General features: G+C 38.8%; 1 protein-coding gene across 1 annotated transcript in view; it reads right to left on the bottom strand.

Annotated features, from left to right (window-relative positions):
• Nucleotides 1–22257, bottom strand: part of USP12 (ubiquitin specific peptidase 12) — a 145929-nt gene that overhangs the window by 111437 nt on the left and 12235 nt on the right. The gene's annotated exons all lie outside the window — the stretch shown is intronic.

Raw genomic sequence — 22257 nt, 5'->3', positions numbered from 1 at the left:
GACATGGATGATAGATGATGGGATATATTGACTTTTCCCGTTGACTCACCTGAGCTTCCTTTGCAGATGGGCAGGCCTATTTACCCAAAAGGCTTCTCCTTCACCCCACCCCCATACTCCACCCCCATCAGCACAAGAGTTAAGCAGGAGGACTCTGGGTAAATGGGCGTGTCTTCCCCACAGCCAGGATTCTCAGAATTGCCAGAATAAGGAAGAATCTTCTCTGAGAGTGGGGTCTCCTCCTTGTGGCTTTTTGTGAGGGCCCTGGGTCTCTCAGCACCTGTTCTGCCTCAATCCACAGCTTCCCCCGCCCAAGGCCCTCCCCCTACCCACCCCATTCCTTCACCTTCATAGCTTGTACTTTGTTGGAGGAGGGGTGCACAGGGCTGTACCTGGGCAAATGGTGCTGCATGGAGGGGAGGGACTGACTGAGCCATTCATTCTATAGATGGTTCATCACCTCTTCTCTCCCAACCTGACTCCAGGTCTTGGAATTTCTTCCGAGTTCTGCCAGGAAAAACAGCCACCATTTCCATGGTGGCCTGGGGTAACTATTTTATTCTGTTACGATCCCATCTACTTTCTATCCTCTATAAACTTTTCAAAATGTCTTGTCCAGGGATGGTGCTTTCTTGTTTTCAAGGCCCCATGTCATTCTACTGTTTTTCTATATCCTTTCTCATTTCAGTGGGATCTGCTCAGCTCTGGAGTTACACCCAGGAAGAAGACACAGTCCCTTCTCACATGGAGTTTATGTTCTTGAGTAATTACAGTTAAACAGACGGCTCTGGCATTAGCACAATAAGTGTTGCAGGAAGGATTCCCTAACCAGATTTACGGGTAACAAGGGCCTCCAGAGGAAAGGTTGAGATCTGAAGCATGAACAGGTATATATTATGGCAAGGGAATCAACATTGATAACTTCTGCTGGAGATGCTTAGGTACATTATCTCCCTGACTCTCTCAGTAATCTGGTGAGATAAGCATTCTCAATACCAATTTATAAGTAAGGAAATTGAGCATCTGAGAGGTTAAGTAACTTGCCCAAATCACACAGCTAGTAAGTGGTAATGCTGGGATTTTAATCAATTGGGGCATCTCGGGGGCATCCCGGGGTGCTCAGCAGTTTAGCGCCTGCCTTCAGCCCAGAGCATGATCCTGGAGACCTGGGATCGAGTCCCACATCGGGTTCCCTGCATGGAGCCTGTTTCTCCCTCTGCCTGTGTCTCTGTCCCTCTCTCTCTGTGTGTCTCTCATGAATAAATAAATAAAATCTTTAAAATAAAATAAAATAAAATAAAAACAAATCAGGGCAGCTCTAAAGCCTACATGCTTTTCTACATTAGGTGCCACTTCCTTTTTTTTTTCCAACTTTTAAAAATTGTGATAAAGTATACATGACACGAAATTCATTTTAACCATTCTTAAGTGTACAGTTCAGTGGCATTAAGAACATTCACACTCTGGTGTGGCTACTATCGCCATCCATCTGCAGAACTCTTCCCATCTTGCAAAACTGAAACTCTCTATCCATTAAACAACTCCCCCCACTGCCCTTCTTCAGTCCTGGCAACCACCATTCTAACTTCTGTCTTGACTACTCTAGGCACCTCATCATCGGAATTGTGCAGTATTTGCCTTTTTGTGACTAGTTTATTTCACTCAGTATAATTTCCTCAAGGTTCATCCACAGATGCCAATATCTTTTCAATACCCTGTACCTCCTAATAATCACTAAAAGGAAGAATGTGTCCCAGCCTGAGCTGCAAAAGGGAGGATTCAGTTGTGATAAAACTTGATATTATTAAGAAAACTGCTGAAACTATGATGAATCAGCAGAGGACCCTAGACTTTGCAGAACCTAAAATCCTTCACTAACTAGGTGTGTACAATCTCTGTTTCTATTGTTTGTAGATAGGGAGTACATCATGTCCTGGCAGCCTAACTTTAATCAATATGATCCAGAGAACTTCCAGCTCAATGACATAACTCCTAAATTCTATGTCTGAGAAAGGAACCCTCCCTTAACATTGGATCAGGGTCCATTTATTCATTTGCATACAAATGTTCCATTATGGTGGTCATGTTCCAGTGAACTGTACTATTTCATGTACCGTATGGTGGATGGCTGCATCTGCAACTCCAGACCCCATCTTTACCTTCTCCTCTCTGCCTTGTGTCCTACAGGCTGAGTCATAGGGTCGGCTTTCAGTTGGATTTGGCTAATTGGAGGCACTAGCAGGAGATTGGAGAGTGGTTGGCATATTTATTATCTTGGCTTTTTCTCAGCAGGGTTGCTGTGGGTTGGCTGCTCCAAAGGCAACACTTTCTGGCACCTGGTATGCAGCTAATGACCTAGAAACTGCTTTCACTACTCCCCTTCTCTATCAGCAAAAATAATTAAAAGTGGTGTGCCTTCCTGTGTCAGGGACAGCACTATATCCTAATGGTCTTGCCTCAGGGCTAAATCAAATCCTGCTGTCATAATATAATATGGAGAGACTTGTTTGTCTTGATATTCTACAAAACATCACACTGGTCCGTTACACTGATGGCATTATCTCAATTGGATCCAGGGAGCAAGAGGTGGCAAGTACCTTAAATACCCTGGTAAAACACATGCATGCCAAGGAGCCAGTTGATAACCCCCTGGAAGTCCAGGGGCTACTATATCGATGAGGTTTGTAGGGGTCCAGTGGTCTGGAGCATGTTTGAGATACCTCTTTCTATAAGTGAAGTACAGCTGTTGCACCTTGCCCCAAATACTACAGTGTTGCACATGCAACACTTCATGGATTTCTTTGGATTTTAGAGGCAACTTAAACCATAGTTGGGTGTGCTGCTCTGACCTAATTATTATGTAGCTTACAAGGCTACCAGTTTTGAGTGGGCTCAGGTCCTGTGCCCTGTGAAGAGGCCCTGAAAAAGAAGTCCAGCTGCATTACAAGCAGTCTGACTTGCAGACCCAATAAAGTGGAAGGATCTGTGGCAGAGATGCTATAAGGAGCCCCTGTCCAGAACCACTAAGACCCAAGTAGAGTCAACTGCTGACAACTATTTTCACTTGAAAAGCAGCTCCTGAACTGCCTAAGATTCCTAATAGAGACTGGGTCACGAATGACCACATGAGTTGAACTGCCTGTCGTGACCTGGGTGTGCTCAGCGGGATACATTGCAAAGTGTAAATGATAAATAAATATGAGACCAGTCTCTGACAGATCTGGAAACCGCCAGCTTCAGGATCAGGTGGCTTAGGCTCCTGTGATGCCTCTTTCTACTGCTCCACTGCCCCTCTCTCAACACACACTGATGGCTTGATGGGGGATTTCCCTATATCCACTTACAGAGGAAAGAGTGGAGGCCAAATTTATCAGTGGACATACGTGATATGGTGGAACCAGATAAAAGTGATATGCCACCCAACTATAGCTTGGGTGCCACTCGGGAACGGCTTATAGAAGAGAGTGAAGGTAATCCTCCCCAGTGGGCAGAGTTTCAGGTACTATGTCTGGTTTACTTTGTATGCAAGGGAAGGTGGTCTGAGGGATGACCGTCTGGTTCATGGGCAGTGGCTAACAGGTGCACCAGGTTGTTAGGGACTTGGAAAAAATAAATTGCATGTCTGGTGATATGGCTGGGGGAAGTTATGTGGAGGGACTTCCGGAATGGGCATGGAGCATAAAGAAACATATATCCTATGTAAATGCCCATCAGACCATCTACTGTGAAAGAGGCTCTCAATAATTGTATTAGTCATCTCAGGCTGCCATAATAAAATTCCACAGACTGGGTGGCTTAAACAACAGACATTTACTTTTTTACAGTTGTGAAAGTTGTAGGTCCAAGACCAAGTTGCCATCAGGGTTGGTTGCTGGTGAGACTTATCTTCCTGTAAAAGGCTGCCTTCTCTCTGTGTCCTCACGTGGCTTTTTCTTCTATGCATGTTAATAGAAAGAGCTCTCTGATGTTTCTTTTTTTCCCCATCATTCCCTTTCTTTCTTCCTTTCATTCTCTTTTTCTTTCTTTCTTTCTCTCTCTTTCTTTCTAACTCCACCCCCCCCCCAGCTTTATTAAGATATAATTGACATAGAATCTTCCTCTTCTTAAAAGGAGGGCAGTCCTACTGATTCAGGGCCCCACTCTTATGGCCTCATTTAATCTTATTTCCTCCTTATGATCATATCTCCAAGTACAGAAACATTGAGGGTTAGAGTTTCAACGTATGAAAAAATTACAAGACAATGGGGAAATGTGATCAGTAACTGAGTGTTGATGGTGTTAAGGGGTGTTGTTAATGTTTTAAAGTGTTATAATGGTAATTTAGGTTATGTCCTTTAGAGATGCACATTGAAATGTTTATAGATGAATGAGCTAATGATTGGATTTGCTTCAGAATAATTTAGAAGAGGAGGACGTGAGTGCTGGCATGGATGAAATAAGATTAGCCATGAATTGATGATTATTGATGCTGGGTCGGTAGTACATGATGATTTATTATACTAGATTATTTTATGTATGTTTGAAGTTTTCTATAATAACATTTTTTTCTGAATCTTCAAAAATCAGTATAAAAATATAAAGCATTGAGGCTTAAAGTGAAATTCAAAGAAAAGTCATCCTGGGATGAGGGTGAGGATGTTAAGGCAGTTGGACAGGATGATTGTTACTTCGCACTTTTGCTCAAGGTTAGATTGGAGGTAGAATATAGATTATTTCTTTATTATTTAAAAGTGAGATATAGGGGTGCGTGGGTGGCTCAGTCACTTACGTGTCCAACTCTTGATTTTGGCTTGCGTCATGATATCAAGATCATAAGATTGAGCCCTGCATTGAGCTCTGTGCTAAGCGTGGGGTCTGCTTGAGATTTTCTCTTTCCCTCTGCCCCTCCCCCTGCTTCAGCTTGTTCTCTCTCTCAAATAAATATTAAAAAAAAATAAAAAGTGTGATATAATTGACATATAACATTATATAAGTCAGGTTTACAACATAAGGATTTGATATAGGTATATATTGCAAAATGATTGCCACAAGAAATCTAGTTAATGCTATCACCACATGTAGTTACAAATGTTTTTCTTGTGATGGAAAATTTTGAGATTTGCTCTCTTCGGAACTTCAAATACAGAATATAGTACTGTTAACTACAGTTACCGTACTGTATGTTAAATCTCGAGGACTTATGTACTTTATAACTGGAAGTTTATACCTTTTGACCCCCTACACCCACTTATCCCACCCCTTACCCACTTCCTCTGGCAACCACCAATCTGTTCTTAGTGAGTTTAGTTTTGTTTTTTAGATTCTACATATAAGTGAGGTCATATACTATTTATCTTTCTCTGTCTGGCTTATTTCACTTAGCATAATGCCCTAAGATCCATCTATGTTGTCACAAAGGGTAGGATTTTCTTGTGTTTTGGCTGAACTTTATATATTTTTTTCCTTTATCCATTCATCCATCAATGGACACTTAGGTTGTTTCCCTGTCTTGGCTATTGTAAATAATGTTGCAGTGATCATAGGGTGCACATATTTTTCAAGTTAGTGTTTCATTTCCTTCAAGTAAATACCCAGAAGTGAAATTATTGCATCATGTGGTAGTTCTTTTTGTGTGTGTGTTTGTTTTTTTGAGGAACTTCCATACTGTTTTCCCCAGTAGCTACACCAATTTACATCTCCACCAACAGTGCATGAGGGTTCCCTTTTCTCCACATCCTTGCTAATACTTGCTATTTCTTGTCTTTTTGATATTGGCCATTCTAACTGGTGTAACGTGATATTTCATTGCAATTTTGATTGCATTTCTCTGATAAGTGATGTTGAACATTTTTAATGTACCTGTTTATTCTATTATTTATGATCAGATTTATCAAAATGGTGATTTGAGCCACTTCCAGATTAAAGTAGGAATAAGAATCTTAAAAAGAAACAACTTTCCCCAATCTCCTGATCAAAGAAATGGCAAAATGGCATGCAGGAAGGAAAGCGATTTGGACTACCCAGAGCTTCTCAAACTTTGTTACACACCACCTGGGGGGGGACTTGGTTAAACTGTAGACTCTGATTCAATAGGTCTGGGTCAGGGCCAATATTCTAAATTCTAACAATATCCCAGGTGATGTTGACTTTGGCCCTCACTTGGAGCACAGGCCATGACTCTCTGGTTCACAAAGCTGTTATAGTTTAGAATTACCCGAGGGCTTTTAAGAAATAAATAATGGTGAAGTCCTTTGACAGATTCTAATTCAATTTATCTAGAGCTCCAGTATTTTTAAGATTTTATTATTTATTCATGAGAGAGACAGAGAGAGAAGCAGAGACATAGAGGGAGAAGCAGGCTCCCTGTGAGAAGCCTGATGTAGGACTTGATCTCAGGATCCTGGAATCATGACCTGAGCCAAAGGCAGACACTCAACCACTGAGCCACCCAGGTGCCCCTCAGGTATTATTTTTTAAAAGTCTCCCATATTCTTAGTGATTCCTTAGGGGAATATTTTTAGGACCAAGTGACACAGTCTATTATTTCCAATTCACTAATGATGCATTTTGAATCAACCGTTCATTCAATCATCCATTCATTTATTCAATTTCCAACTCTAATGATTGAATGTTCTATTTTACAGAAATTATGTCTATGAATTATTCAATTTTTTTGAAAAGATTTTTATTTATTTATTCATCACACACACACACACACACACACACACACACACACACAGAGGCAGAGACACAGGCAGAGGGAGAAGCAGGCTTCCTGCAAGAAGCGCGATGCGGGACTCAATCCCGGATCCCAGGATCACACCCTGAAGCCGAAGGCAGACGCTCAACCACTGAGCTACCCAGGCGTCCCTCTTCACCTTTTGAATAGTTTTTAGCATCTTTTGGAAATATCTACATTTTTTTCTGTTGGATTTTCACTGGATTCCTACATAATAAAGTTTAACTCTGAATAGCATCCTTCCTACAAATTTCACACTAACTGCTGCTTTTGGAACTAGACAATAGCACAGGAGAACAAAATTAAATAGTCTAGACAAGGAAGAAGAAACATCTATTTTCAGTTTCTATTTTATTGGAGGTGACTTGCCAGTCAGATGATATTTAAAATTATCCAGAATAAAAAAAGAATGGGGAGCTGTAGGAACATCATCTTAGTTTGTTCTTAAGCATTGCCCCAAGGTATTAAGCAGAACAAACCTTCTAGGTGACTTCAGTATTGAGGCAGAGATGCAGACCTCTGCATCTATCCAATGCTTTCAGAAAGGAAAGTAGAAATTTGAAGTTTGGGTGCCTGAGTGGCTCAGTAGTTGAACATCTGCCTCTGGCTCAGGGTGTGATCCTGGGGTCCTGGGATTGAGTTCCATATCGGGCTCCCTGCAGGGAGCCTGCTTCTCCCTCTGCCTGTGTCTCTGCTTCTCTCTCTGTGTGTGTCTCTCATGAATAAATAAATAAAATATTAAAAAAAAAAGAAATTAGAAGTTTTACTCTTCCCATGAATGTCCTTATGGATGTCTCCCTATGCACACGTGCAAAAGTCATGGTATATATACTGATGGAATTGCTGGGTCATAGGATAATAGAATGTTCAACTACCAAGATATTACCAAGTTGTGTCCAAAGTGGGTGTGTATATTTATCATCCCACCAGCAGTGTGTAAAAGTTTCTATTCATCTTTGAGACTTGTGATTATACGACTTCTTAACTTTAGCTATTTTAGTGGGTTTTATATGCTAAATTCATTATAGTCTGGGTTTGCATTTCCTTCATTACTAAAGAAGCTGAGCAATTTTTCATGTTTATTTACCTTTTGTATTTCTTCTTCCTGTGAAATCTCTTTTGGGATGGTTTTTCCATTGGTTTGTTGTCTTTTTCTGTTTGTTTTATAAGATTGATCTGAATGCTACCTTCTCCATTTGCTCCAGGCATTGCAAATATCTTCTCCTCATTCATAGATTGTTTTTGCCCTTCTTTGTTGGTATCTTTCATTGAACAGAAGTTCTTTATTTTAAAAAGGTCAGATGTGTCCATCTTTCTGATTAGAGCTTTTTGTGTCTTGAGTACTTTTTCCTTACACAAATATTTTTTAAAAAGATAGTCTTCTATTTCTAAATGTTTAAAGGTCTCACCTTTATACATTTAAATGTTTAATCCTTCTCGAATTAAGTATGAAAAGCCCACTCTTAAGGGCTGGTTCAGAGGTGGAAAAGATATCTACAAATTCCTCCCAGGAAAATTTGCCTGCTGTCTGCTCGTGGCTTACCAGATCCTCCCCTTATATATATTTTGAACCTGACTCTCTTGCAGGCCAGAACACTAACCAACATGGGGACCCTTCCAGTCCTAGTTACTTCAGCTTGATCTGGTAGATTGAATTAGTTTCTCAGTTCCCAATCCCAATAGATCTGATGAGGGCAATAAAATACTTCTGAACATAAAAGGAAATTATGACCCTAAGAGCTGAACAAAATCCCCCCCAAAGTGTACTTTTAGGCCTTCATATTATGCAACTAGTTTTGATAACTGTTAAAAGGACTTTCATAGAAAGTCCTTTTCTATGAAAATAACTCTAGTTACTCTTATATAATTATGTCAGGTAACACTAAAACCACCAATTAATGATCACGAATTCAAAAACAACAATTACAAGCCAACTCTGCTGTCAAATCCACATCTTAGTGGCATGACCTCAACCAAAGGAGGGATGCAGGAAGCCAACACTGACACATTACACTATTTCCAACAAAACTCAGCACTTCATAGATGGCAATTGGGAAAAAAAATAAAGCGCTTTGCATTCTGAGATAAAAATAATAGAGCCGCTCTAACTGGCTCAGGTCTCCAAGCTATTAAGATGTTGGATATCCTATAAACCTGGTTTCCAAACAAAAGCAATTCTACTCCTGACTTTGCTATGTTGATATCTGGGAATATATCTTGGTTTTCATGATTATAGTCATGTAAGGAAGTTGTCTACTGTCAGCATTAACACACTAATATAAACTTGTAACCTTGACAACTTTGTGGTTTATTTGATCAAATACTTACGTGGTCCTCTATTTGGGAGTGAATCCTTCTGAAGTCTGAGTTCCTTGTTTTCTTTACAAGTACATTCCCTTTTAAAATCTTCTCTTTCTGAGCCCTCCTTTGCCTTGTTCAGTTGGATGCTTCATTTGCTTATTGGTCATCTTTCTTGCTTGGCACTTCAAGCTTTCAATGTGATGACGTTTTCTTTGTTCACAGCTCACCCACACACCTCATGTTTTGACTGGGAGTATTTTCATTGGCATTTTACACAGATTCATCCTGGATACTGTCCACAAAGGAGCCCATAGTTTCTTCCTAAAGCAGCAATTCATGGATATGTCCTCTCAGAAACATGTAAAAATAAAACCACAAAACCACAATTATAATGCCCTTTGGTTTGTACTGTCTCAACCTAAGCAAAACCTAGCAGTTAGAATTAAGCCAGTCATTGAAGACTTATTTTAGCAGTGTTTTTTTTTTGTTGTTTTGTTTTGTTTTTATCCTAGAGTTTCCTTATCAGGAGGGGGGAAAAAAAACCCACGAGCATTCTCAACCTTATCAACACCTGTAATAATGAAAGATCTGGGGCCTATAGGAGTCAGCAGTTTCCTCCCACTTGGTTTTTATTTTGGACAGAGTTTATATGTTTTCTTAGGGTGAGTGTGGCCAAACTGCAGTATTTGTGGCTCCCTTGGGACAGATCTTCACATTCTCACCCTTGCCTGGGGTCCTAGGACACAAGGTTGAAAAAAGGCCCTGAGGCAGACACATTTTTGAATCTGTAGAGATGGAAACCATCAGAGGCATCACAAAATGAGTTGGGTTTTAGGTCAAACCAGGAAGAGGTCCATATTCTAGAAGTTTAGGTTCATGTGGAGAATGGTCCTGGGTTCAGATAACACAACTTCATATCCTCCTCTGAGGCTCACAACTTGGAATCTAAGCTCTGAAGACATAGGGGAATGTTCCTTGACAATGTGCAGACTCTAAGCAAACACCTGTATCCCATTTCTACCTTTCCCCCGTTTCTATCTTCCAATAGTTGTAGCCAGAAGCAAAGTGGAGAAGCCAAGGACAAAAGCCCAGGGAGGAATGTCTCAGGATTCTATCAGACTTCATCTGACACACCCACATCTGACACCCCACGTCTCAGGGAACGTGAGACAGTTAGTGATGGTTAGTGGATCCGAATCCGTATTCACATAGAATTTGAGCATATAGCATTAAATGCTCTCCACAGGCATGAGTACCCTAGTCCCAGAAGTCACCAGCCTCCCAAGGGCCATGTTGATCTGGATCTTCTGTATCTGAGAAATGTCGAGACACTGGGGAGAACAAATAGCCTATCCTGGTTCTTTCTCACCAAATGCTATAGGCAGGTGAAGCATAAGATGTTTGCAAGACATCAAGCAGAGGTCTTCAAAATAGTTCAGGTAAAAGGAAGAGAGAGATTATTTTCTGAGTTTTCTGTTACGGTCACATTAGAAGTTTGCCATCCTAAGGCCCATGTTCAGTGCTGTACTCTGGAGTCCAACTTTCTGAAAAGGTTCACCAAGTATCCTGCTGCCAGGTTTTCCTGGATTTACTTGTTCCAGGATAACTGAAAGCACTTTGTGTGTGAAAAGCCTTTGTCAGTCTATATCACCAAGGAGTCAAGGCAGCTTAGACAGAAGCTGTGTGCATACATTATAGGATAAGTTTCCTCAAAGTAGACCCCACAAAAGGGGCATGCTTGCTCTCCAGAGTTCAGCCAAGATTTTCCATCTTCTCAGGCATCCAACTCTGAAGACTCCAAGAGAAGTCTGAAGGGATCTGCACTGGATGCTACCCTTTTGTTGGAATCAGTAACATCATACCCATATCACTCACTCTCTCCATTGGACAGATATCTGTGAAAATAGCAGAGTAGAGAACCCTGAACCTTCATCCCTCCATAAAAGCAATGAACAAGCTGGCAAAAATTGTTACAGTAAACCTCCTCAGAATCCTAGAATCTAATTCAAAAAAACAAAAAAACAAAATTCCCAGCAACCAGGGGAAAACTTAATGACCTATAAAAAAGCTGAATTTTAGTAAGAGAGCTCTGTGGCATTTTAGCTTACTTCATTACCATCCCCCACTTCCCAACTGAGCTATAGACTGCACTGTTTTCCTGGTGCAGGTGATTAGTCACAGAGGAATCAACACCAATCTTATTCTTAAAGAACCGTGGATCTACATTTTGACCTAAAGTAGTTCCCTGAAGCTCCCCCAAAGTTCTCTGAAGGTTCTGCTCAAGGACCTGCCTTTGTTTCACATGCCTCAGCTCTAATGTGGCTTCCTGGGTGACATTTGCCAAAAACATTTAAAAGCAAATGTATAAGCGGCAGGGCAAGTAACAGGAAAGCCAAAATATTGGGAAGAAAGAGGCTGGAGAAGGGCACATTTCAGGGATTATGGGCTTTTAAATGCTCCCATTTAATAGAGAGAATCTAGAAGGCCACATGTGTGCCTGGGCTGCATACATGCTCAGAAAGGACTTGAGAAGATTCAAAGACCTCATCATTGGCTGACCTTCAAGCTCCATGCAAGCAGGAAGTAAATGGCCTGGCCAAATATTAAAGGAGCAGCACAACATGGAGACCATCTAAAAAGACTTAAGAGTTTTTTTTAGTGTTTGTTGTTGTTGTTGTTGTTGTTTGGCTCCAGGCATTAAAGAAAATCTTAGCTACTAGCCAACTGGTAAGCTAATGGAACAGAAACTTAAGTGGCCACACATGAGAAAAATACATATTTTAAAAATTAGTTCAGAAAAGTCATTTTAAAAATAGGCAACAACAGCCGAAACAAACAGTAACAGCACATCATAGAGTGGGGGAAAGTGATTTCCAAAGTTGCCACATTATAACCTTCAAAATATCAAATTTTTAATGAAAGGTTATAAAATTACATACAAAAGAAAGAACTAGTCACAGGAAGAAAGAAATTAATAGTTTTTGAAGAAGTCCAGATACTGGACTTAACATGCAAAATTTTAAATCAACTGTCTTAAATATACTCAAATGGCTAAAGAAACCATTGGGGGGGAGGAGGAACAAGGGGCATGATGTCTCACCAAATGGAGAATATTAATAAAGATATAGAAATTACCAAAAAAATCAAATAAAAATTCTAGAATTGAAAAGTGTAATCACTGAAATGAAAAACTGATTAGTTTCCAAAGCAAATCTGAGTAAGCAGAAGAAAGAACCAGTGAATATGAGATTGTCCAATCTGAGGAGCAGAAGGAAAAAAAGTATGAAAAAGATGAACAGGGGAATCCCTGGGTGGCTCAGTGGTTTAGCGCCGCCTTCAGCCCAGGGCGTGATCCTGGAGTCCCGAGATTGAGTCCTGCGTCGGGCTCCCTGCATGGAGCCTGCTTCTCCCTCTGCCTGTGTCTCTGCCTCTCTGTGTCTTTCATGAATAAATAAATAAAATCTTTTAAAAAAAAAAAAGGAAAGAAAAAGATGAACAAAGTTTAAGATACCTGTGGAATGTTCCACAAACATACCAATATACACAGAATAGGAGCCCCAGAAGGAAAGAAGGAAGAGAAAGGAACAGAAAGAACATTTGGAGAAATAATGGCCAAGACTTCCCAATTTGATGAGAGACATGAGACTTTTACCCAAGAAGCTCAATGAACTCCAAGTAATATAAAATCTAAGAGATACACACTAAGACATATTATAATCATGTTGTCAAAAGCTCAGGACAGAGAGAATCCTGAAAGAGATAACTTCTCTCTTGTAAAACTTCTCTCTATGTAAAAGAGACTAGCAATAAAGTTAACAGCCAAGTTCTCATGAGCAACTATGGAAGCCAGAGGCAGTGGATGACAAATTCAAAGTACTGAAAGAAAAACTTTCAACCAGGAATTCTATATTTGACAAAAACCATTCTTCAAAAATGAAATAGAAATTAAGACATTCTCAGATCAACAAAAACTGAGGAAATCTGTCATAGTAGACCAGCCCTACAAGAAGTGAGTCCTTTAGGCTGAAGTAAAAGGACAATACACAGTAACCTGTGGCCTTATAAAGATGTAAAGAACACAGTAAAGGTAATTACATATGTAATACAAAACCCAGCATTATTATATTTTTGGTTTGTAACTTCTTGGGGTTTTTTTCACATACAATTAAAGACACATGTATAATCAATAATTGTAAATCTATGTTAACATGTAGAAAGATATCATTTTGACAACAGCAACATAAAATTGGGCTATAACATATACAGAGTTACATAGAAGCAAAGTTCTTTTAAATATTTATTTACTTATTTTACAGAGAGAGAGAGAGGTTGAGAGAGAGCATGAGTGGGAAGGACAGAGAGTGAGGGAAAGAGAGTCTCAAGCAGACTCCATGTGAAGCCTGACACAGGGCTCGATCTCATGACCCTGAGACCACAAGCTGAGCTGAAACCAGGAGTCTGATGCTTAACCAACTGTGCCACCTAGCCACCCCAGGAGCAAAGTTATTGCAACTAATTTAGCAAATATTCAAACCAGATTCTTATAGATAACAGTGTTGTTAACAATTAACCCCCAGAGCAATCACTAAGAAAATAACTAAAACATATATAGGTGAAGAAATGAGAAAAGAAACAAAACAGTGCAACAGGAAAAAGTTAAACATGAAAGAAGGCATGAATGAGGCACTGAGAAGCAAAATGGTATAAAACATATAGAAAGCAAATAGCAAAATGGCCAGAGTAAGTACTTTCTTATCAATAATCACATTAAATGAAATGTATTAAACTCTCTAATGAGAAGATAGACATTAACATAATTAAACTGATTACATTAGTTACATTTAAAAATTATCCAACTCTATTGTCTCTACAAGACTCTCATTTGTGTTTTTCTTTTCTTATTTAAATTCAATTAATTAACACAGACTGTATTATTGATTTCAGAGGTAGAGGTCAGTGATGCATCAGTCTTTTATAATACGCAGTGCTCATTACATCCTGTGACAATAGGTTGAAAACAAAAAGATGGAAAAAGATTCCATGTAAATAGTAATCAAAAGAAGGTTAGGTAGCTTTACTACTCTCAGATAAAGTAGGCCATAAGAAAAAAAAATTGTTACAAGAGAAAAATAAAGACATATATTGATAAAAGCATCAATCCATCAAGAAGATATGTCAACTAAATCTAATAAAAGATTCCCAAATAAAAAAGCTCCAAAATATACAGGGACCTCCAGGTATAAAACCTAAGAATATAGCTCCAAAATATATGACCTAATAAAAATGCATAATAAAAGAGCCTCAAAATTCACAAAGCAAAAACAGACTAAATTAAATGGAGAAGTAGGCAATGCTATGATAATAGTTGGAGATCTCAATATACCACTTCAATAATGGATAGAACAACTAGACGAGAGATCATCAAGGAAATAGAAGACTTGAATAATGCTATAAGCCAGAACTAACTGACGTATACAGAACACTCCATCCAAAAACAGAAGAATACAGATTCTTCTCAAGTGTGTATGAAACATTCTCCAGAGTAGACTGGAGAATATATTAAGCCACAAAAGAAGTCTTAATAAATTTTAAAATATCAAAATCAAACAAAGTATCTTATCTGATCATAATGGAATAAAACTTAAAATCAGTAACAGAAGAGAACCTGGAAATTTTAAAAATACATGAAAACTAAATATATTCTTAAACAACAATTGGATCGGCAAACAAATCACAAGACAACTTAGAAATTACTTTGAAACAAATGAAAATGTCAACACAACAACATATCCCAAATTTACAGAATGCAGTTAACCAGTGCCAGGAGGGAAATTTATAGCTGGGAATCCCTATGTTAAAAAAGAAAAAAAAAAAAAAAAGCAAATCAATAACCTACCTGTACATCAAGAAACTAGATAAATAAAAGCAAACTAAATCCAAAGATAGAAGGAGAAAGGAAATAATAATTACTAGAGTGGAGATAAACCAAATAGAGAATAGAAAAACAACAGTAACAATCAAGAAAACCAAGAGCTGGGCAGCCCGGGTGGCTCAGGCTCAGCAGTTTGGCACCTGCCTTTGGCCTGGGGCGTGATCCCGGAGATCCGGAATCGAGTCCCACGTCGGGCTCCCTGCATGGAGCCTGTTTGTCCCTCTGCCTATGTCTCTGTCTCTCTCTCTCTGTCAAATAAGTAAATACAATCTTTAAAAAAAAAAAAGAAAAGAAAAAGACAACCAAGAGCTAATTCTCTGAAAACAGCTCAACAAAATTGACAAATTTTTAAATTAAAAGATCAAGAGAAAAAGAGTAGGCTGATTACTCAAGTCAGAAATGAAAGTTGGGACATAACTACTGACACTACAGAAATAATAAGGATTATAAAATACTATGAATGGCCACTTTGGAAAACAATATGGTGGTTCCTCAAAAAGTTAAAAATAGAGCTACCCTATAACTCATCATTACACTGCGTGGTATTTATCCAAAGCATATGAAAATAGTGATTCAAAGGGGCACATTCACCCCAATGTTTAAAGCAGCAATGTCCACAATAGCCAAAATATGGAAAGAACCTAGATATCCATCAACAAATGGATGGATGGATGAAGATGTGGTGTGTATATATGTGTGTGTAGGTGTGTGTGTGTGAATATTACTCAACCATCAAAAAGAATGAAATCTTGCCGTTTGCAACAATGTGGATAGAACGAGAGGATATTATGTTAAGCAAAATAAGTCAGAGAAAGACAAATACCATATGATTTCACTTATATGTGGAATTTAAGAAACAAAACAAATGAACATAGGGGAAGGAGAGGAAAAAGAAGATGAAAATTGAGAGGGAGGCAAACCATAAGAGACACTGAACTCTAGGAAGCGAACTGAGGGTTGCTGGGCGGGGAGGTGGGTAGGGAGAAGGGATCATTGGGTGGTGGGCATTAAGAAGAGCACTTGATCTAATGAGCACTGGATATTTTTTTTTTTTATTTATGATAGTCACAGAGAGAGAGAGAGAGAGAGAGGCAGAGACACAGGCAGAGGGAGAAGCAGGCTCCATGCACCGGGAGCCCAACGTGGGATTCGATCCCGGGTCTCCAGGATCACGTCCTGGGCCAAAGGCAGGCGCCAAACCATTGCGCCACCCAGGGATCCCGAGCACTGGATATTATATGCAACTGATGAATCACTAAATTCTACCTCTGAAACTAATTTAAAAAAAAAATAAAATAAATAAAAAAAAAATACTGTGAACAGACTCCAGCAAAGGAGAGAACCTAGGTGAAACTACTATAACTGACTTAAGAAGAAACAGAAAATCTTAACAAATCTATAACAAGTGAAGAGATTTGATCAGTATTTAAGAGGCTTCTCAAAAAGGAACAGATGGTTTGCTTCACTGGTAAATTCTACCAAATATTTAAAGAAGAATTGACATCAATACTTCTCAAAATATTCTAAAAAATAATATAGAAGGGAACACTTGCTAATCCTTTTTATCAGTATGACTGATTACCAGTAATACCAATACTTTACCAGTATTACTCTAATACCAAAGCCATATAAGGATATCACAAGAAAAAGAAACTATAGACCAGTACCCCTTATGAATATAGATACAAAAATCCTCAACAAACTACTAGCAAACAGAATCTAAACAGAGTCCTGGATTTCATCCATCCCAGGATTACAAGAGTGGTTCAACATTTGAAAATCAATCAATAAAATACAGCATGTAAATAGAACAAAGGGCGGGGGGGAATCTCATGATTATTTCAATTGACAAAGAAAAAGTATTTAACACAATTCAACGTACTTCCATGATATAAAAGCAATCATGAAAGTAGGAATAGAAGACAACTTCCTCAATATGATAAAGGGCATTTTTGAAAACACTCAGCTAACATTATACACAATTGTGAAAGTTTTAAAAGTTTCCGCCAATGACCAGGAGCAAGACAAAATTGCTCATCTTCACCATCTTCTATTCAACATTGCACTGGAAGGCTTAGCCAAAGAAATGTGGCAAGAAAATATAGGAAAGAGGAACAGAGCAAGTAAAACCACTTATAGATAACATGCTCTTTTATATAGTATCTCATAAAGAATCCACACAAAAAAGTTTAGAGCTAATAAATGACTTTAGCAAAGTTACAGAATTCCATATCAACATACAAAAAAACGGATGTATTTCTATGTACAGCAATGAACAATCCTAAAAACAAAGTAAGGGAACAATTTCATTTATAAAAATATCAAAAAGAATCAAATACTTAGAAATAAACATAAGGAGGTTCAAGACTTGCACATTACAAAACTACAAAACATTCTTGAAAGAAATAAAAGCAAACCTAAATAAATGGAAAGACATTTTGTGCTCATGGATTGGAAGATTTGATATTGTTAATATGGCAATAATTCCCAAAGTGATCTATAAGTTCAGTGTAATTCTTATCAAAACTCCCTGCCTTTTTCTCCAGAAAAAGCCAAGTTGATCCTAAAATCCTTAGGAAATTTCAAGGGACTCTACGTAGCCAAAGCAACAAGGACTCAGGTTTTCCTACTTCAAAACTTACTGCAAAGCCACAGTGATCAAAACAGTGCGGTATTGGTGTAAAGATAAACATATAGATCGGTGGAATAGAATAGGGCGGCCAAAAATAAACCCATACATCTTTGTCAACTGACTTTTGACATAAATGCCAAGATCATGTGGTAGGAAAAATTCTCGCTTCAACAAATGGTGCTTGGACAATTAGACATGTAAAAAAAAATTATCTCAAAATGTATCGAAATCCTTAATGTAAGAGCTAAAACTATACAACTCTCAGAAAACATAAAGGCAAATCTTTGTGACCTTGGATTTGGCAATGGTTTCCTAGATACAAAACAGAAAGCACAAGAAACAAAAGAAAAAAATAGATAAATTGGACTGCATCAAAATGAAAACTTTTGTGCATCTAAAAATACTATTAAGAAAGTGAAAAGACAAGTGGTGTTTGGTGACATTGAACATGCCCGTGCTGTCACCACCCACGAGGTACTGGCAGGTCGGCAGAGTAAGTGGCATGGGGAGCTTGTGCCGCCCGCACAGGGTGGCGGGAAGTTATTGTAGATGATAAGAAAGAGATGTTTCCTCATCTCTAAGATTTACCAGAAACTCTGATGTCAAGGCCATAAATGGATTTTGCCCCAAACCACAAGAAAGTCCCAAAGCTTACACTTACAGCCACAGAGTGCCATTACGCAAACCTACGCATTGGAAGAGGAAGATCCTGACACGGTCAGGTGGGTTCAAAAAGGAAGATGAGGGACGCCTGGGTGGCTCAGTGGTTGAGCATCTGCCTTTGGCTCAGGTCATGATCCCAGGGGCCTGGGATCGAGTCCCGCATCGGGCTCCCCACAGGGAGCCTGCTTCTCCCTCTGCCTATGTCTCTGCCTCTCTCTGTGTCTCTCATGAATAAATAAATAGAATCTTAAGAAAAAAAAAAAAAAGGAAGATGAAATCCCAGAGACTGTCTTGTACGAGGTGCTTGACGGTGCAAAGAACAAGATCTGGGGGAAGATCAGCTATGTAATGATTGCCCTGACAGTGGCAGATGCGTCTTGATGGTTACTGAAGGCAAGAGGGCTATCAAAAGAAACGAGTCTTTAACAAGCCTGAACTTAGAAAAGAAAGCTGCCTGAGACAGGAAGCAGCTCTGAAGGCCAAAACAGAGGAGCAGAGGTATCCATGTTGGCTGGATATTAAAAATGCAGGAATAATGTTGCAGCAGTTAGCCAGTATTAAAAAGAATATGGTATAAGGATCCATTTCAGGAAAGTATGGTTTGCACAAACTGATAATTTCCCCATTTCTGCTGTAGTAGGACATACAAGTTTCCTTAAAGGAAAAAAAAAAAAAAAAGAACCCATAGATATAATGGGAGAAAATATTTGCAAATCATATATATGATGAGGATCTAGCCCCAGAGTATATGAACACTTACCACACAACAACAAAATGACTAACAACCCAAATTAAAAATATGCAAAGGACTTGGATAGGTATTTCTCCAACTAAGATATATCAATGGCCAATAAGCACATGGAAAGATACTCCACATCATCAGTCATTAGGGAAATGCAAACCAAAAACCCACGAGATACCATTTTATACCTTTAGTATGGATATAATAAGAAAAAAAGGAAAATAATTGATGGCAAGGCTATAAAGATACATTGCTGGTGAGAGTGTAAAATGATGCAGCTGCTTTGGAAAACAGTTTGGTGGTTTTCCAAAAAGTTAAACAAAGAATTAACAAATGTCCCAGCAATCCCAATCCTATGTGGAATTCCAAGAGAACTAAAAATAGGAATTTGAACAGATCTTTGTATGTCAACGTGCATTGCTGCAATATTCACAATAGCCAAAAGGTGGGAGCAACCCATGTGTCCATCTACTGATGAATGGATAAACAAAAATGGGGACGCCTGGGTGGCTCAGCAGTTGAGCATCTGCCTTTGGCCCAGGGCATGATCCTGGAGTCCCTGGATCGAGTCCCACATCAGGCTCCCTGCATGGAGCCTGCTTCTCCCTCTGCCTATGTCTCTGCCTCTCTATCTCCGTTTCTCTTACAAATAAATAAAATCTTTAAAAAACAATAAAAAAAAAACCCACAAAAAAATCCCCCAAAATGGTATAACCATACAATGGAATATTACTCAGCCATAAAAAGAATCGAAATTCTTACATATGTTGCCACATGCATAGACCTTGAAAACATCAAGCTAAGTGAAATAAGCCAGACACAAAAGAACAAGTGTTGTATGATCCTATTTGTACCAGATACCTGGAGTAGTCAATTTCATAGAGCCTGGGAGTAGAATGGTGGCTGCCAGGGGATGCACCATTGGGCAGGGGAGGGAGGAAACGGAGAGTTATTGCTCAATGGGTGCAGAGTTTCAGTTATGCAGGACAACAAAGTTCTGGAGACTGACAGTGGGGATGGCTGCACAACCACATAAATGTAAATGTGCATGTCCAGAGTAGCTAAATCCATACAGACAAAAAGCATAGAAGTAGTTTCCAGGGGCCACTTAATGTGAGTACAGGGTTTCCTTTTGGGATGATGCAGTGCTCTGGAAGTAGACAGTGGTGATGGTTGTGCAACACTGTGAATGCACTCAAAGTCGCCAAATTGTACAATTAAAATGATTCCTATAGTGAATTTTACATTAATTGAATTTTATCTCAATTAAAAAGGGAAAAATGAGATCAGCTAAGCCAGCTTTTTCATTTTACAAACAGAACTAAGTCTCACAGAATTTTGGTGATTTACCCCAACACATATTTTAGGGACAGAACCAGAAGCAAAGTCTAAAAAACTGGATTGTTGGATATCGTAAAGACCCCTTCAGTTCTATTGTCTGTAAGTATAGGATAGCTCCACATATTGACTAATCTTTCCCTCATGAGCCGCTTGCTTCTTTTTTGAGATCCACTTTGGAATTTGTCTTTTTTCTTTTTCTTAAGAAAAAATTTCAAGCATACAGAAGGACTAGAATAATGAATGCCTATATACTCATTGCCTAGTTTTAATATTAACATCTTGCCATTTGTTTCATCTGTTTGTTTTTTACCGAAGTATTTGAAAGTAAATGAGAGGCATAACATTTGTCAGCATTTTGGTGATGTCCCAGTGTATCTTAGATAAAGTTTTTCATGATTCCTTACTTTCTCAGGGAAATTTGACCTTCTTTTTTCCCTTGACCTCACATAAAATATTCCAAAATGAGTTTCTCATTCATCATTTACTCCTATTCCCTCACACTTTTTTTTTTCCAGTACTACTAGAGTAGATGCATATTGTTTACTCAGGATTATCTCCTTCTTTAAGAACACTTCCCCTTCGTTCCATCCAGATTGTTCTCTCAGGAGCTACAGTTATAACTTTACACATGCATATCTCCACCTCCCATCAGAGTTGGGAGTCTTGTGGCCTAAGGAGCACTTTCCTTGGACTTTTCTTGGACTTATGGCCCAGAGAGTTGACGTAGTTTTTCTGCAGGTGGCCAATGTGGCTGCCTGAAGAACTCAGGAGCTCTCAGTCAAGTTTCTGTGTTAAAAGATAGTTTGCAATGAGAGAGAACAAGGAGGCTGATGCTCAGAGCAAGTGGAGCAAACATCCTCCATTGTTATGAAATTGACTTTTTTGTCTAAGCTAATTTAAATTGGGATTTTGGTGCTTGCAGCCAAAAGGGTGTGACTTGGCCTAGGGGACACCTATAGGGAGAATCAGGCAAAACTCTCAGGCTACTCCCAGGTAAAAGTTTAGAGACCACTCTAAACAATCCACCCAACTCCAAACTCAAAAGACTTGAAGAGAAGCTGTATTTCTGTGGATGTTCTCAAGGTCCCTCTACAATATAAATACATCAATCTATAAGACTTTTTTAAAAAAAGAAAAGAAGGCAGGGAGTTTACTGACCAATGTGGGACTTAAACGATTTCAGATTGTTACTTTTGTAGATTACACATTCATTCAAAAATCAAACAAAATTTTATTTTATATCTACTTTTTGTAGAAAGTGCCTAAGGACTGGGGAGCCCAGGTGGCTCAATCAGCTAAGTGTCCAACTCTTGATTTCAGCTCAGGCCATGATCTCAGGGTCCTAAAATGGAGTCCTGAGTCAGGTTCTACACTGGCGGGGAATCTGGCTTGAGATTCTTTCTCTTCCTCTACCCCTCCCCCCATGCTCTCTCACTTTCTCTCTTAAGTAAAATAAATAAATCTTAAAAAAAAAAAAAGTGCCTAAGGAAGTATAGTGTGCTTGATGTTGAACAGGAAAATATATTTCCTTTAATTTGTGGTTCTGTACTTCACATACACACAAGAAATAGAAATATGTACACGTTTTGCAAATTGTTAAACATACCAACACACAATACAAAACAACTAATATGCTGGAAAAATATTATTAAGCTGAAAAATCTAACATTTATTATTTATATAGCAAATTCTTCTTAAATAGCCACCATAGAAATTTGCAGGTCCTTTTCCTTTTTCCTGGTCCATATATTACTGAATCAAAATACTTTATTTAGTTCTGTAGCGTCCAATAAAGTATACACTTCTCAAGGGTATGGACATAATCATATAAATCAGGTAATAATTCAAACTGTGTTGGGTAGAGATTGATGCCACATACTCTAACAAGTCTTTTCTGATCTCCCAGATAAGGATCATACTATTGATGT

Source organism: Canis lupus, chromosome 24, assembly GCF_048164855.1.
Source record: "Canis lupus baileyi chromosome 24, mCanLup2.hap1, whole genome shotgun sequence".
In the NCBI taxonomy this organism is placed as follows: Eukaryota; Metazoa; Chordata; class Mammalia; order Carnivora; family Canidae; genus Canis; species Canis lupus.
The sequence above is the reverse complement of the archived record's forward strand: the minus strand, read 5'-3'. Positions and strand labels throughout refer to the sequence as shown.